A 13734-nucleotide genomic window follows, 5' to 3' on the forward strand; every position below is an offset into this window, starting at 1 on the left:
AAACCAAAGGATAAACATAAGAACAATTTATCACTGCGATAGTCTAAACACTGAGAAATTGGTATAACTGGATAAAAGCTAACATTGAAGGAAATTAAGACCCAGTTTCAGGTAGCTAGAACATGGCCTTTCTATACATGCTGATTTCTTTTTTATTAATCTCTGCTGCTTTTGCTTGATTCCACGGATGGAAATAATCATGCTGGCTAAATTGTATAAGGGCAACCAAATTCATATAATGCTAGTGTATTATTTGTTCCTTCAATTAAAAATGCCTGATTCAAAAGGACATACAAGTCTTTATGTTTTTGTCTACTGTATTTCCATAAGCTATTTCAGTACCTGATGTTTATTAAATACCATCTTTGTCGAAATAAAGAAATACATTTTAATTTAATGCTACACTGCCTAGAAAAAGATTGAATATATTTTTTGATGAAAAGTATATCGCAAGTATGTTTTTCATAATGTGATAGCTCAAGATCATTTTTCTTCTTTCCTATTCTAAGCAATGCTTATTCATCATCATCATATTCCAACAAAGTGCTCATTTGTGTGAGAACTCTCTGTATCAATGACTAAGTCATATAAACTTGTATGTATTTTCTGTGTATACTTAAATATTTATTATGTGCAAAATGCACCAATAACAGCAGTGTGTATAGAAAAGGTACAGTAAAAGAGAAGGTAAACAATGAAGAAATAAGGTGGTGAAAGGATTAGTTTATTGAGAAAAGGATCCATATCAAGGCTGTGAGCACAGATATTTCTACTTTATTCTTAAAATCTACCCTTTACTGTTCTATTTGTCACTCTACATTTTAGTAATTTACTTCAGCATTTATTCATCTATTTATTTAAGAATCATCCATCTTTGAGTCTTCAAAGCCTACAAGGATAAAGGTGTTCAATGAATTAATGAGAGTCCCTGTAAAAATCAAAGAAAACACATGCCCCAATAATGAAAGACTCCATGCTAGGGGTAAACTCAGTGTGCTCTGGCCAAATGGAAGGGGTGGCTATACCAGAAGGGTGAGTGAGGCAAAACCCTTGGACTGATGAGCACTTGAACAGCACCTGCAAGTTTTCTGTATTGTTATACATTATCTTCTTTGTACTTCCCAATAGCCAATGGTATCAGGCAAGGCACCTATCATCTTCTTTGAAATTATACTCTTTTTCTGATTCCCCAACTACTTTCAAGCCTGGATTTGCTACTCCTGTTTTGTAAGTTAGGCAAATGCTAAGAAGGTACCACTATGTTAAAAAAAAAAAAAAATGTTTTATTCCTGCAATTCAAAAGACACTAACCTCTTGCTTGAAATCTGCACTGCATAATGATCTTTGCACTCAGGCTATTGAATCCTACCTCTGGGGTGGAAATATCTGCACAATTTACAGAGGCTTTAGGCAGGGTTATGTTGGTCTAGCAGTTAAATAGTTATGTTAGGAATAAAAAAGTATTTAATGGTTTATTGGAAAGTCAATGGCATAATGTGTGAGGTGCCTCTTTAACAGTATACTAAAAGTGTCAGAATTCTGTGCAATTTTCCACACATAAAATGGTATAATATCCTACAGGTGTAGACCATTTATTTCCACTTGCTCTGCTCATTAGTGAAATACTCAATGCATAGGCTCCCATAACCTAATCAGACAAATCTTAATGAATAACCAAGCTAAACAAGCAATTAGATAGATTAGAAAAGGTATTAAATATTAAGAACTTATTGCAATTCATGTCCTATTATAGGAAGTGGTCACTTCCTATAACACTAATTCATAATGTTGATTGTTTCATTATCCATTATCAAATATAAACTTTTGGGCAAGGTCCAGATGCCCCTGATAGGTAAATTCCCTTTGCCTTAGACTGAGTTTAAGCTCACTACAAAATAACAAAGATTACCTAAACCAATCAGTAATCCCTTGAGGATAATATTGTTCTTCCTTTGTTTATCTAATAATTGCTTTCATTGGATGTGTATTTGGGGAAATACATGTTATAATGACAGTGGGAATATTCCATGTCATTTCCAAAACACATTGGCACATGAAACCTCACAGCAGGGTGCTCTGGATTATAATATTTTTCCATAATTATAAAAGCCTCTAAATTTTAAAAGAAATGATCTAATAATTTTAAAGCAAATATGGATCATTTGACATCTCTTATATTTAAAAATGTGTATATTTTGCTCCCAGTAGAAATATTTACCCATATATTTTAAGAGTTCATATATGTGGGGGAGGGGGGCAGATGTGGCTCCACTCTTACAATATGTATTTCTTTTGTGCATAGAGCTCTGTATTATTACATCTTTATATAGTAATGCAATGGCATATATACAATATGTATAATCTATCATTAATTTGTGAATGAAATGTCTTGTGTACCAAAAATAAGTGGTATATGTATATGTTGTGCCTTTGGTGACCTACCATTTATCTCAAAGCTTTGATATTTACAACAGTGAAACCATAGCAATGTATAGATTATCCTGGTCAGGTTTCAAGGGGTTTTCTTCCATTTTTTTAAAAGAGCAATTAATAGTAATAACTGTTCTAACAAAGTCAAATTATATCTAGGTATTTTATTTTGGAATTTGTTGTAGATAGATTGCTTAATTCCCACCCCTCCTCAAGATGGCTGCCTCATCTCTTTGCTCATTGTTTTTGCTCATTTTTATTTAAGAGGCATGAGGAACTGAACCTGGGACCTTCCATGTGGGAGGCAGGCACTCAACTGCTTGAACTACATCTGCTCCCTGAGTAATTTTTAAATTATTCAATAAGTCAAACAACTTAGATGGATGTTGACGATTTCTTCCTCACTTTATTCTTTCTTTTTTTTTCCTCTCTATTTATTTTTTTTAAATATTTCCTTCAAACTTCCACCTCCCCATGGCATTAAATACCATTATATGCTAATGTTACCAAAATTATTTCACCAATCTAGACCTCCCCTCGCTTTATTTATCTTCCTTATAATCATTCCTAATTTCATATCTAAAAGTTATCGCAAACATGATATGTTCAAAATTGATACATTAATAAGTAAGATTTGCTATATTATGTTTGTAATAATTAAATGGGAGCATCTATTCTGTCTCTCCAAATTAAAAAATAATAGTAAAAAGTAATAATCTGACTATAGATTGGTTTCAGTATCTCGGCATTGCATATCTTACATTGGAGCTTGGGTTTTGTTTTGTTTTGTTTTGTTTTGTTTTGTTTTGCTTTATTTCTTCCCCCTGCCCCAGTTGTCCTGTTCTATGTCCAATTGCTACATGCTCTTCTTTTGTCTGCCTCTGTTGTTGTCAGCGGCACGGGAATCCTGTGTCTCTTTTTTGTTGTTGTTGCGTCATCTTCCTGCCTCAGCTCTCCGTCTGTGCGGAGCCATTCCTGGGCAGGCTGAACTTTCCTTTGTGCTGGGCAGCTCTCCTTACAGGGTGCACTCCTTGCACGTGGGGCTCCCCCAAGTGGGGGCAGTGCCCACACGGGTCAAGGAGACCTGGGGTTTGAACCGCGGACCTCCCATGTGTGTAGATGGAAGCCCTATCCGCTGGGCCAAGTCCGCCTCCTGGAGTTTGGGTTTTTGAAACATGAAATATGTAGCACAAAAACTATAGTTTCTTTTTGCTACTTCGGTAATTGACTTGTCACTTGAATCAGTAGGTGATTAATATTGTGTTTCAAGAAATATTTTAGCAAAGAAGAATATTTTATTAATAAAAATAGGATTTTTTTGCTATCATAACTTATTTATTGTCTTGTGTATGTACATTACATTTACCTAACTACACGTTTTTTTAGAAGGACATAAAGCCAATTTTAAGGCAAATCAAAACCTGTATACTCTCCTATAGCTTAAACTTCAGAGGTATTAATAATGCATAAATACACAGAAACACACAGTATTATTCAATGTATCATTATCAAAAAGGTAAAAAACAAAACATTTGAAACTGATTATTAGAAAGGCTTTACATTTTCAGACAAACTCCTGAGGATATTAAGTGGCCTATCTTTTCTCCCCCAAGCAATAGCAGGGAATCCCAGGTGAATCCCTCAGAGTGAAAAAAACTGCAAAAAGAGGCAGACCTATTAAACACTACCATTAATTGTCTACGGAGATACTGAGGAAAACAAGGACACACACATCAGTAAAAAAGTGGTAGAGTGAAGAATTTTGTTTACTTTCTATATGGATTACTTACTTGTAAGGGACTGGTAGTTATAGGAAATGCAAAGCAAATTGTCATTCTGAAACTGTAGAATACAGTCTGGAAAACATTGTCAGCTTTGGAAGCATGGGCATACATCACAATTAATGGGGATATAAGCATGATCCTGATGGCCTTAGCCAGTTTTGTATTTATGAGGAAAGTTCAACAATGGACATCAATAAATGGAAAGTGGGACAAGAAAATAAAAAAAAATTAAAAAGTCAGATGCTTCTATTAAGAAGTTGAAGTAATAAATCCTCGGGTATCCCAGAAATGAAATTGGGTAACATTTTTGAGTGGAGAAGGAATTCTGTTGTTTATCAAAGGTGTCAAGAAACAATGACACTCAAATTTAAAAGTCCATCCTTGACTTTTCTCTTAAACTCTTGATTTGTACATCCAATCATCCAACTGCTTATTTTTATTTCTCTAATTGGATGTCTGATTGATATCTCATATTTAAATATCTAAAATAGAAACATGGATCCCCCACTGACCTCTAACATTAAAGCATTTTCAGTCAACCCCACCTTAGTTAATGTTCTAAAATGTATCCAGTTACACAGACCAAAAAATTAAGTTACCATTTTCACTTCTTTGTGAAGTTCCTTTCTCCATTATGGAGTAAATATAATTTTGTGGCATTGCTTGAGGGAGCTAGACAGATTTCTTACTATCCTCATGATTTCCTTGATTCCTCTGTTTTCTTCACTGTCCCCCAATCCACTTCACAATCATCTCTCTGTTGGAATTCAGACAGCAATATCCCCTAACTGATCTTTCCCTTTCAAATTACTCTGTAGTCCATAGGAGCTAAAATAATCTTTTATAAATATAAATCATAACACGTTATTTCTGGCTCATTACCTCTAACGCCTTTGTATCATATTTTTTACAAAATGTAAACTTGCAAGGCCCTTAATAATCTAGCTTGCATTGAATTCTTTTATGACCTTTCTTATTATTTGCTCCTTATTCTCCTCCTTTACTCTTCTTCCTGTTTCTCAAACAAGACACACTTCTTCTTACCATAGAACTTTGCCTTAATCATAAATCTTTTGGATCTTATTCTAAATCTTCTTTAGCTGCTGCTTGTAATCTAGGGTTTAGTCGCCCCCCCCCAAGATGGCTCACTCATTTGGTTGCTCATTGTTTTTGCTAGATATTTGCACTTATTGTCTGTTGTTGTTTTTTCCCCCTCATTGTCTGCTCGTTGTCTGTTTTTTTCTTTAGGAAGCAGTGGGAACTGAACCTGGGACCTCTCATGTGGGAGGCAGGTGCTCAATTTCTTGAACCACAACTGCTCCTTGCTCATTTGGCTTTATTTTTGCTCATTGTCTGTTTGTTGTCCGCTCAGGGGTTTTTTTTGCTTGACGGTTGCTTGTTGTCTGTTTTTCCTTTAGGAAGCAGTGGGAACCAAACCTGGGATCTCCCATGTGGGAGGGAGGCACTCATCTGCTTGAACCACATCTGCTCCCTTAGGGTTTAGTTCATTTGCTTTTTTAAAGATTTATTTATTTATTTATTCCCCCGCCCCCCTCCCCCTTTGTGGCTTGTTCCATTCTTTGCTGTCTTGTCTCTGTGTCCATTTGCTGCACATTTTTTCTATATCTGCTTGTCTCCCTTTGTTGCATCATCTTACTGTGCCAGCTCTCCGTGGTGCACGGGCCATCAGGGCCTCCACAAGGAGGTCCTGGGACATGAACCCAGGGCCTCCCATATGGTAGATGGAAGCCCAACTGATTGAGCCACAGCTGCTTCCTGGGTTTAGTTTTAATGTTATCTCACAAAGGTCTTGTCTTCCTTCCATGACCATTCAATTTTAGTCATTCTAAAATTCCCTCACTTTAAGAGATTATGCATCATGGAATCATGATTTACTTTAGAAGTATAAGGTGAATTATTTGTATAATACATATGTACCAGTTTTATGGAGATTTGATGGTAGTGGTGTTGCTTTCCCTATTCAAGAATTCACATTGCTGGGTTGCTTTAATACTACCTTTATGGCAGAAAGACTATATTTTAGTGGAAAATACTGTAAGTCCTTTCCCCATCTCATTGAGAACTGAGATTTTATTGGTAGAATTTGTTGCTTTCTTAGTAGGTAAATGTTTGGGATAGTGTAGCAGTTTGATATAGTTATGAATTCCAAAAATAGATATTAGATTGTGTTTGTAAACTGATCTGTACCTGGGCATGATTAAATTATGATTAGGGCTTTGATTGGGACATGTCAGTAGGGAGGTGAGTCCCTACCCACTGGTGGGTGGGGACTTACAGACAAAAGACAATGGCAAAGAACAGAGTTAGGAGTTTTTGATGTTTGAGTTCTGATGTTGGAGTTTGATGCTGAAGTCTTAAGCTGGAGACCTGGGAAGTAAGCACAGAGAGGAAAGATAAGCAAGCCCCAGGATGTGAGGAACGCTGAGTCCAGAGAGAAGCAAGACCCAGGAAAAGAGGAACCCAGAAAGCCTGAACCCTGGCAAGACATCGGCAGCCATCATGCACCAACATGTGAAAATAGACTTTAGTGAGGGAAGTAATTTATGCTTTATGGCCTGGTAACTGTGACCTTCTACCCAAAATAAATATCCTTTATAAAAGCCAACAGAGTTCTGATATTTTGCATCAGCATCCTTTGGCTGGCTAATACAGATGGGTTCTTATTAATAAAGTTGAAAGTATTAAAGATGTGCAGTTGACTAAAATACCTTAGACAAACTTAGTACACTTCTATTAATAAGGTATCAATATCTACAACTGTTTTTAGAATTTTCCCTATGACATGGGGTCCAGCAATTGATCACCAATAGCCCATCTAAGCCCTTAAATCAAGCAGCTTTCTGTGTGATGTTGGTTCTAAGGATAACCAACTCTTACCTCTGTTGTGGCACTTAATCAAATTTATAAAATAAGATGCAGGAACAGTTTTACATCTGCTTTTCTAATAAATATTTGACTAACAAAATATCAATATAGTATCAGTAATTGTTCCAGGGTTTGCTATCAACTTGTGGGTAAAGTAGCTAACCCTCACACTCTTTAAACAGTTAACTATGCTTATCTGTTATAAATAATCTGAGTTGTGCTTTACAAAATTAGCTTAGGTCAGTTTGTAGCACATGTGTTTCAGAATTTATGTAAAGGATCTATTTTATTTTTATAATCTATTGTCTCAAACCACACTAGTCTTTTTTCCCAAGGCCCCCACCCAGTGGTTATCAAGAGAACAAATTATTTAAAACTGCAGATTGGTTTAAACTTAATCTAGTAAAATAATTTCAATTGTTTCTGAAGGAAATGTTTAACTGGCTTTGTGGGAAAAAAACAGGCCTATAGATAGCAATTCCTTTTCCTGCATATTTTCTTGAGAAAGAAATGTGAATATGCTGGAGGTAGGGACAGTATTATGCATTCCTAAATCATGTGTGCGTGTCTTGTCCTCAGTTAGAAATCCCTGTGGACTCTAATCCATGCTTCTTTTTCACCATGATCTTCTTGCCCTGCTCCTATTTGTAGCTGAGTTTTTTTGCAATGTAACTCATACCTTTCTCAGAGTTTACTCCTCTTCCCCCTTCCCTTACTGCTTGCCCCTTGCTAGCTGCAGAGCCTTAAATGATAGTCTAAATCCCATCCAGCTGGTGGCCTGACATGGCACCTGCCATCCAACTTTGAATACCTGCTTCAAAGTCATCTTTACCTGCCACAGAAGCTCCATAGAAGGGCATTTGCTATTAACAACATCCACCCAACAGGAGAAATAAGGGTTTCTTGAGAAAGCTAAACCAAATATTTATGGTCATGTTTCAGGTTGAAAGTAAAAGGTAAACTCTTTCCTGGGTCCTAAAACAGATACTGCAGGTCACAGACTCAAGTCTTTATGTTTATTGTTCCCTTCTATTAAAGACATCTTTCACTCTCCTAAGTGAAAGCCTGGGAGAGTGAATGATGGTCCACATATGTTACCTCATTCCTCTACTCCCCTTGACATTATCTACCAAATCATTTGTCTCCTCCTTAATGCAATAGGCAAAATTTTGGCCCCAAGCTTCTCCACCATTTGATTAGCTATCTTCAAGATAAGATGTTTCTTTATTATCCCTTTGGGCCACATAGAGTCATACAGGCCCTTGAAAACAGAAAAGGCAGGCAGAAGGAAAAGTAAAAAGGATGCAGGAAAACTTAAAGCATGACAAGGCTTTGACCCACCATTTCTGGTTATGACAATGGAGCAGGCCATGATCCAAGTTACACTGGTGGCCTATAGAAACTAGAAACAACCAGCAAAGAAACTGGAATCTCAACCTTAAATCCACATGGAACTGAATTCTCCCAAAAAGTTGGGTGATCCTAGAAATGGATTCATTTTCATTATATCCAGAAGTGATTGAGGCCTTCTGACACCTTCATTTTGGCCTTGTTATTGCCTAAGCAGTAGCCAAGTCAAGCCAGTTAGGACCATTGACCAGAAACTATAAGGTAAACCATTTTTGTTATTTTAAATCCCAAATTTTTTGATGATTTGTTACTTTAGCAATTGAAAATTAATAAAGTAACAAAACTGTAACGATGAGTAGAGTTACATTTTCTACACTGCAAGTGAAGTCTAACAATCAAATCTTATACGCTTTATTGTTGACATGCTAGAGATGAAGATGGGGAAGTCTGGGATGACTCTAATGACTGAAGTATAATTTTCAAGGGCATTGTCTCATTGTGAATTCTAAAACTTACTGCTAGGCTTCATGACTATCCCACAGGATTGAAATGCCATATTGAGAAATGATACAAAAGAAAAGATTGGAAGGCATTAATTTGATAAATTTTAAGGGTTCACCTAAATCAAAAGGACAGGATGAGATACTTCAGTACTCTGTCCCTCCACAGAAGCTTTGAACAATAAGCAACACCTAGAAGAAACATTCTCAAAAGTCTAATCAATAAAGGACTGCAGTAATAGGGTGAGTTCTGAATGAAGAAAAACACTGCGTAAATGCAGTATGATCTTGTGGTACCTGGACTGGCCACTTCTCATTTCTCAATGGATCAGCACCAATTCTGTCTGTGCTTCCAGTGTGTGCACAATAATCATTGTGCACATATCAGGAGCAAGTATGTCTAGCCAGATCTGTCTGGTGATGTCATGAGGAACTCACTGTTCTAGAACTCTCTCTGCATGTAGAAGTTGGCCCACCCACCTCTCCTACAGAATCCTGTTGGAGAGAACTCAAGGTGTTCTGCCTGGAGTAAGATATTGTTGGCTCTAGGACATAAAATGCAGACCTCAGGATAGTGAGGAAACTGTTTCCTAGGGAAAAGGAGACACTCAGAACTGGAATATTATAAACAGGTAAATTCTCTAGCCCACATGCTCATACTCAAGGCAAGACACAGGTAGGGAAAAGATAGAGAGGCCCCTTTGTTTTGGCCTAGAGTTATTCTCCAAACTTGTGTGGATAGGACCTGAAGGAGAGCATTACCTGCACTTTCTAGAATTCCAATTTTTTAGAAAAGTGTTTTCTTTTCCTCCTTCTTTTATTTATTTATTTACTTCTTAACTACTGGCCTGAAAAGAACTGCCATTACTCTCCCTGGATACAAGCTTATGGAACAGGTGCCAGAGAGTCAAAATTCCTGTGGTAACACATTAAAATATAACAATGTCTAGATTTCAACAAAAGGTTGCAAAACATACAAAGAAATAGGAAGTTATGGCCAGGCAAAAGAAAAGATTAACACATTAGAAACTATTAATGAGAACAAGACCTGGGACATACCAAACAAAGACTTTTTAAAAGTGGTCCTAAATATTATCAAAAAGCTAAAGGAAAACATGAACAAAGAACTAAAGAAAATTGGGAAAATGATAGGTAATCAAAAAGGGAAAATCAATAGAGATACAGAAATTATGAAAAGAAAACAAACAGAACTGGAGACCACAGTAGTCAAAGTTAAACATGCCCTAGAGGGGTTCAACAGAAATATGGAGCTAACAGAAGAAAGAATCAGAGAATTTGAAAATAAGACAATTGAAATCACGTGGTTGGAGGAACAGTAAAAAAGTGAACAGAGTAAGAGGAATCTGTGGGATACCAACAAGCATAACAATATATACATAGTAAGAGTCCCAGAAGGAGAAGAAAGAGAGAAAGGACCAAAGAGAATATTCAAAGAAATAATGGCTGGAAACTTCCCAAACAAAATGAAAAACATTAATATATGTATATGTATCTCCAATATGTTCAATGAACTACAAACTGATTAAACCCAAATAGACTCATGCTGTGGCATATTATAATCAAATTGCCAAATGCTAAAGATAGAATTCTGAAAGTCACAAGGGAGAAGCAATGTTTCATATCACATACAATGGAGTGTCAATAAAATAAATAATTTTAATTAAAATAAAATAAAATAAAATAAATTCCTGTCCTTAAAAAAATAAAAAATAAAAAATAACTGCTGATTTCTCATTGGAAACTATGGAGGCATAAAGATAGTGGGATAGCATATTTATATTGCAGAAAACAAAATATCATCAATCAATAATTCTATATCTGTCAAAATTGTCTTTCAAAAATGAGGGAGAGATTAAGAAATTCCCAGAAAAGCAAAAGCTGAGGTAGTTTGTCCCCAGCTGTCTTGCCCTAAAAGCTACGCTAAAGAGACTTCTATGGGTTGAAATGAAAGGGCAATGACAATAGACAATAGATTAAAGCTGTATGGCAAAGTAAAGGTCTCCTGTGAAGGTAATGACAGAGGTAAATGTAAATACCAGTACTATTGTATTTTTGGTATTGATCTCTACTTATTACTTCCTACAGGATCTAAAGGCAAATGTGCAACATGAAATAAAAAATCAGTTGTTTTGTACTCATAATGTAAAATGTGTAATTTGTGATTGGAACTACATAAGGGTGGAGGGCAGAGGTTGCCTAGGAACATGGTTTGTGAATCCTGTTGAAGTTGTGTTGGTAACAAAGCAAAGTAGATTTTTATAGATTTAGGATGTTAAATTTAAGTCCCATGGTAACCATAAAGACAATAAGAGAAAATAAGCAAACTCACAGAGAAAGAAAGTAGAATACAGATTTCCAGGGGCAGAAGGCTGGGGGAATGAGGAATTAATGCGCAGTGGGTATAGAGTTTCTGTTTGGGGAGATGGGACATTTTTAGCAATGGAAGGTGGTGAGGATACTACAATATTGTTAATGTGATTAATCCCATTGAATCTCATTTTATGCTTGGGAATAGTCCATATGGGAAAGTTTATGTTATATTAATGTTCCTCCATTAAAAGAAAAGAAGAAGTAAAACCTACCGGTCCCGAGGCTGTGCTGCCCCTCTGGGTCCTGCAGGGCGCCCCAGTCGCCGCCGCGCTCTCGGAGGAGGGTGAGAGCGGGGCCTCAGGGTCGTCGACCCCGCGCCAGAAGACCCCGTGAAGCACCGCGCCTGTGGCCCGGGATGTCTCTGCGGCTGCCAGGTGATGCCGGGCCCCATGACAAGGTGTGCTGCCCGCCCGAGAGTCTCCAGAGCAGCGCCCACCACTTGGCTGCCTACTACTCGCCTTTCCCGTCCTATGGCCACTTGGGGAACCTCCTAACCACCGCGGAGGAGGATTTCCAACCTCACCGGCAGCTGGACACCTCCGTGTCCAGGCCCCAGGCCATGTCCCCCTTTGCCTTTCCAACGGTGACTCCTTTGCTGAGTCCCAGCCTGGCCGTACAGAGAGAACCGCCCTATGATCTGGTACAGCAAGCTGCCACCGTGGTACCCAACTCCCCATCTCCCCAAGGAGGTTCCACACTTTCTGAACAGCAGTCACGAGTATACAGGCGGCATCGGTGAAGACCTCGGCCACAGCGATGGCCAGAGCAACAGTGACCAATATTGTGGGCCTGAAACTTTAATTCCGCAGTCCCCTATGGATGCTTGCCTGTTAGGTGAGGATCTGAAGACTTCCTAGCTACCTTGCTCTCCCCACAAGTGGTCTGAGGATGGCTCCACAACCCCGACCAAGAAAGGAGGTCACCTCATCACTACCACTTCACTGAGAAGAACTTGCACTTAGTTCTTTATGGAGCCATTTCCCGCCTGGAGCAGCCAGCCCACCTGCACCATGCGATTTCTGGAATTCTGGTTCCCATGGAAAGCTCTGGGTCTGATTCTTTTCCTCAAACTCTGGATAAAGACTCCCTTCAGCTACTAGAAGGTCTCTGTCTCAGGCAGATGATGTTTGGGGAAGCCCCACATTTTGGTGTGCTCTATAGCAACCTCATTGCCAAAAGAGTCAGGTTTGGGCCCTTTCAAGGTAAAGTGGTCAGTGCCAGTGAAGTCAAGACTTATGGAGACAATTCTTTGAAGATGGTTATTTGAACCATTTTATAGATGGAAAAGGAAGTGCAGGGAACTGGAAGTGCAGGGAACAGTCCTACGTCAACTGTGCCTATTTTCCCAAGGAGTAGAACCTAGATGCAGTGCAGTCTCAAGGGCAGATATTTTATGAGAGCTGCAAGGAGATCTGTCGGAATCAAGAGCTCCTTGTGTGGTACGGAGACTGTTATGAGAAGTTTTTGGATATTCCTGTGAGCCTTCAGGTCCCAGAACAGGGAAAGCAGCTGCCTGGACCCTCTGGGCCCTCTGAAGAGTCTGCAGAAGGTTACAGATGTGAAAGATGTGGAAAAGTCTTTACCTCAAATATACCCCTTGTGTGGACAAGGGTGATAGGAAATTCCCCTGTTCTCTCTGCAAATGATCCTTTGAGAAGTGGAACCGGCTCAGGATCCACATCCTTCATGTCCATGAGAAGCATCAACCTCTCAAATGCTCCACATGTGGGAAGTATTTCTCTCAGTCTTCCAGCCTAAACAAACACATGTGAGTCCATTCTGGAGACAGACCGTACCAGTGTGTGTATTGTACAAAGAAGTTCACTGCCTCCAGCATACTCCACACACATATCAGGCAGCATTCCGGGGAGAAGCCCTTCAAGTGCAAGTACTGTGGTAAATCTTTTGCCTCCCACGCTGCCCATGACAGCCATGTCTGACGCTCACACGAGGACGATGATGGTTGCTCCTGCAGCATCTGTGGGAGTGTCTTCCCAGACCAAGAAGCCTTCTGCTCCCACATGAAATTTCATGAGGACTGGTTCTCGGGACCTGGGGGGCAATGTGAAAACTAAAGACTAAAAGTCTCTATTTTTGGTTATGGACGTGTCACATGAACAAATGGTAGTAATATTGAGATGAGAAACAGAAAAATGGAACTGCCTGATTTGCTGACTTTACTGAATTGATTGAATGTGGTCTTAATAGCTTTTGCAGAGATTTTTCCACAACTTTTTAATGAGAATTGAACTTTGGTGAGTCTATCTAGAAACAGTGAAAGTTGGTTTGCAATAGTGCTCAAGGGTCTGGAAGACTCAGCATAAGCTCTGAGAGTGACTACAGTAGAGAAGTCCCTGCATTTCAGGGATTGGGTGTAGAGTCTTTGATTTCAC

The 13734-nt window shown here is 38.5% G+C and overlaps 1 pseudogene; it reads left to right on the plus strand.

Moving 5' to 3' along the window:
* The first annotated feature begins 11696 nt into the window (after window positions 1-11696).
* Window positions 11697-13416, plus strand: LOC101438593 (PR domain zinc finger protein 14 pseudogene; annotated as a pseudogene).
* The last annotated feature ends 318 nt before the right edge of the window (window positions 13417-13734 follow it).

This window comes from Dasypus novemcinctus, chromosome 3 (assembly GCF_030445035.2).
Source record: "Dasypus novemcinctus isolate mDasNov1 chromosome 3, mDasNov1.1.hap2, whole genome shotgun sequence".
In the NCBI taxonomy this organism is placed as follows: Eukaryota; Metazoa; Chordata; class Mammalia; order Cingulata; family Dasypodidae; genus Dasypus; species Dasypus novemcinctus.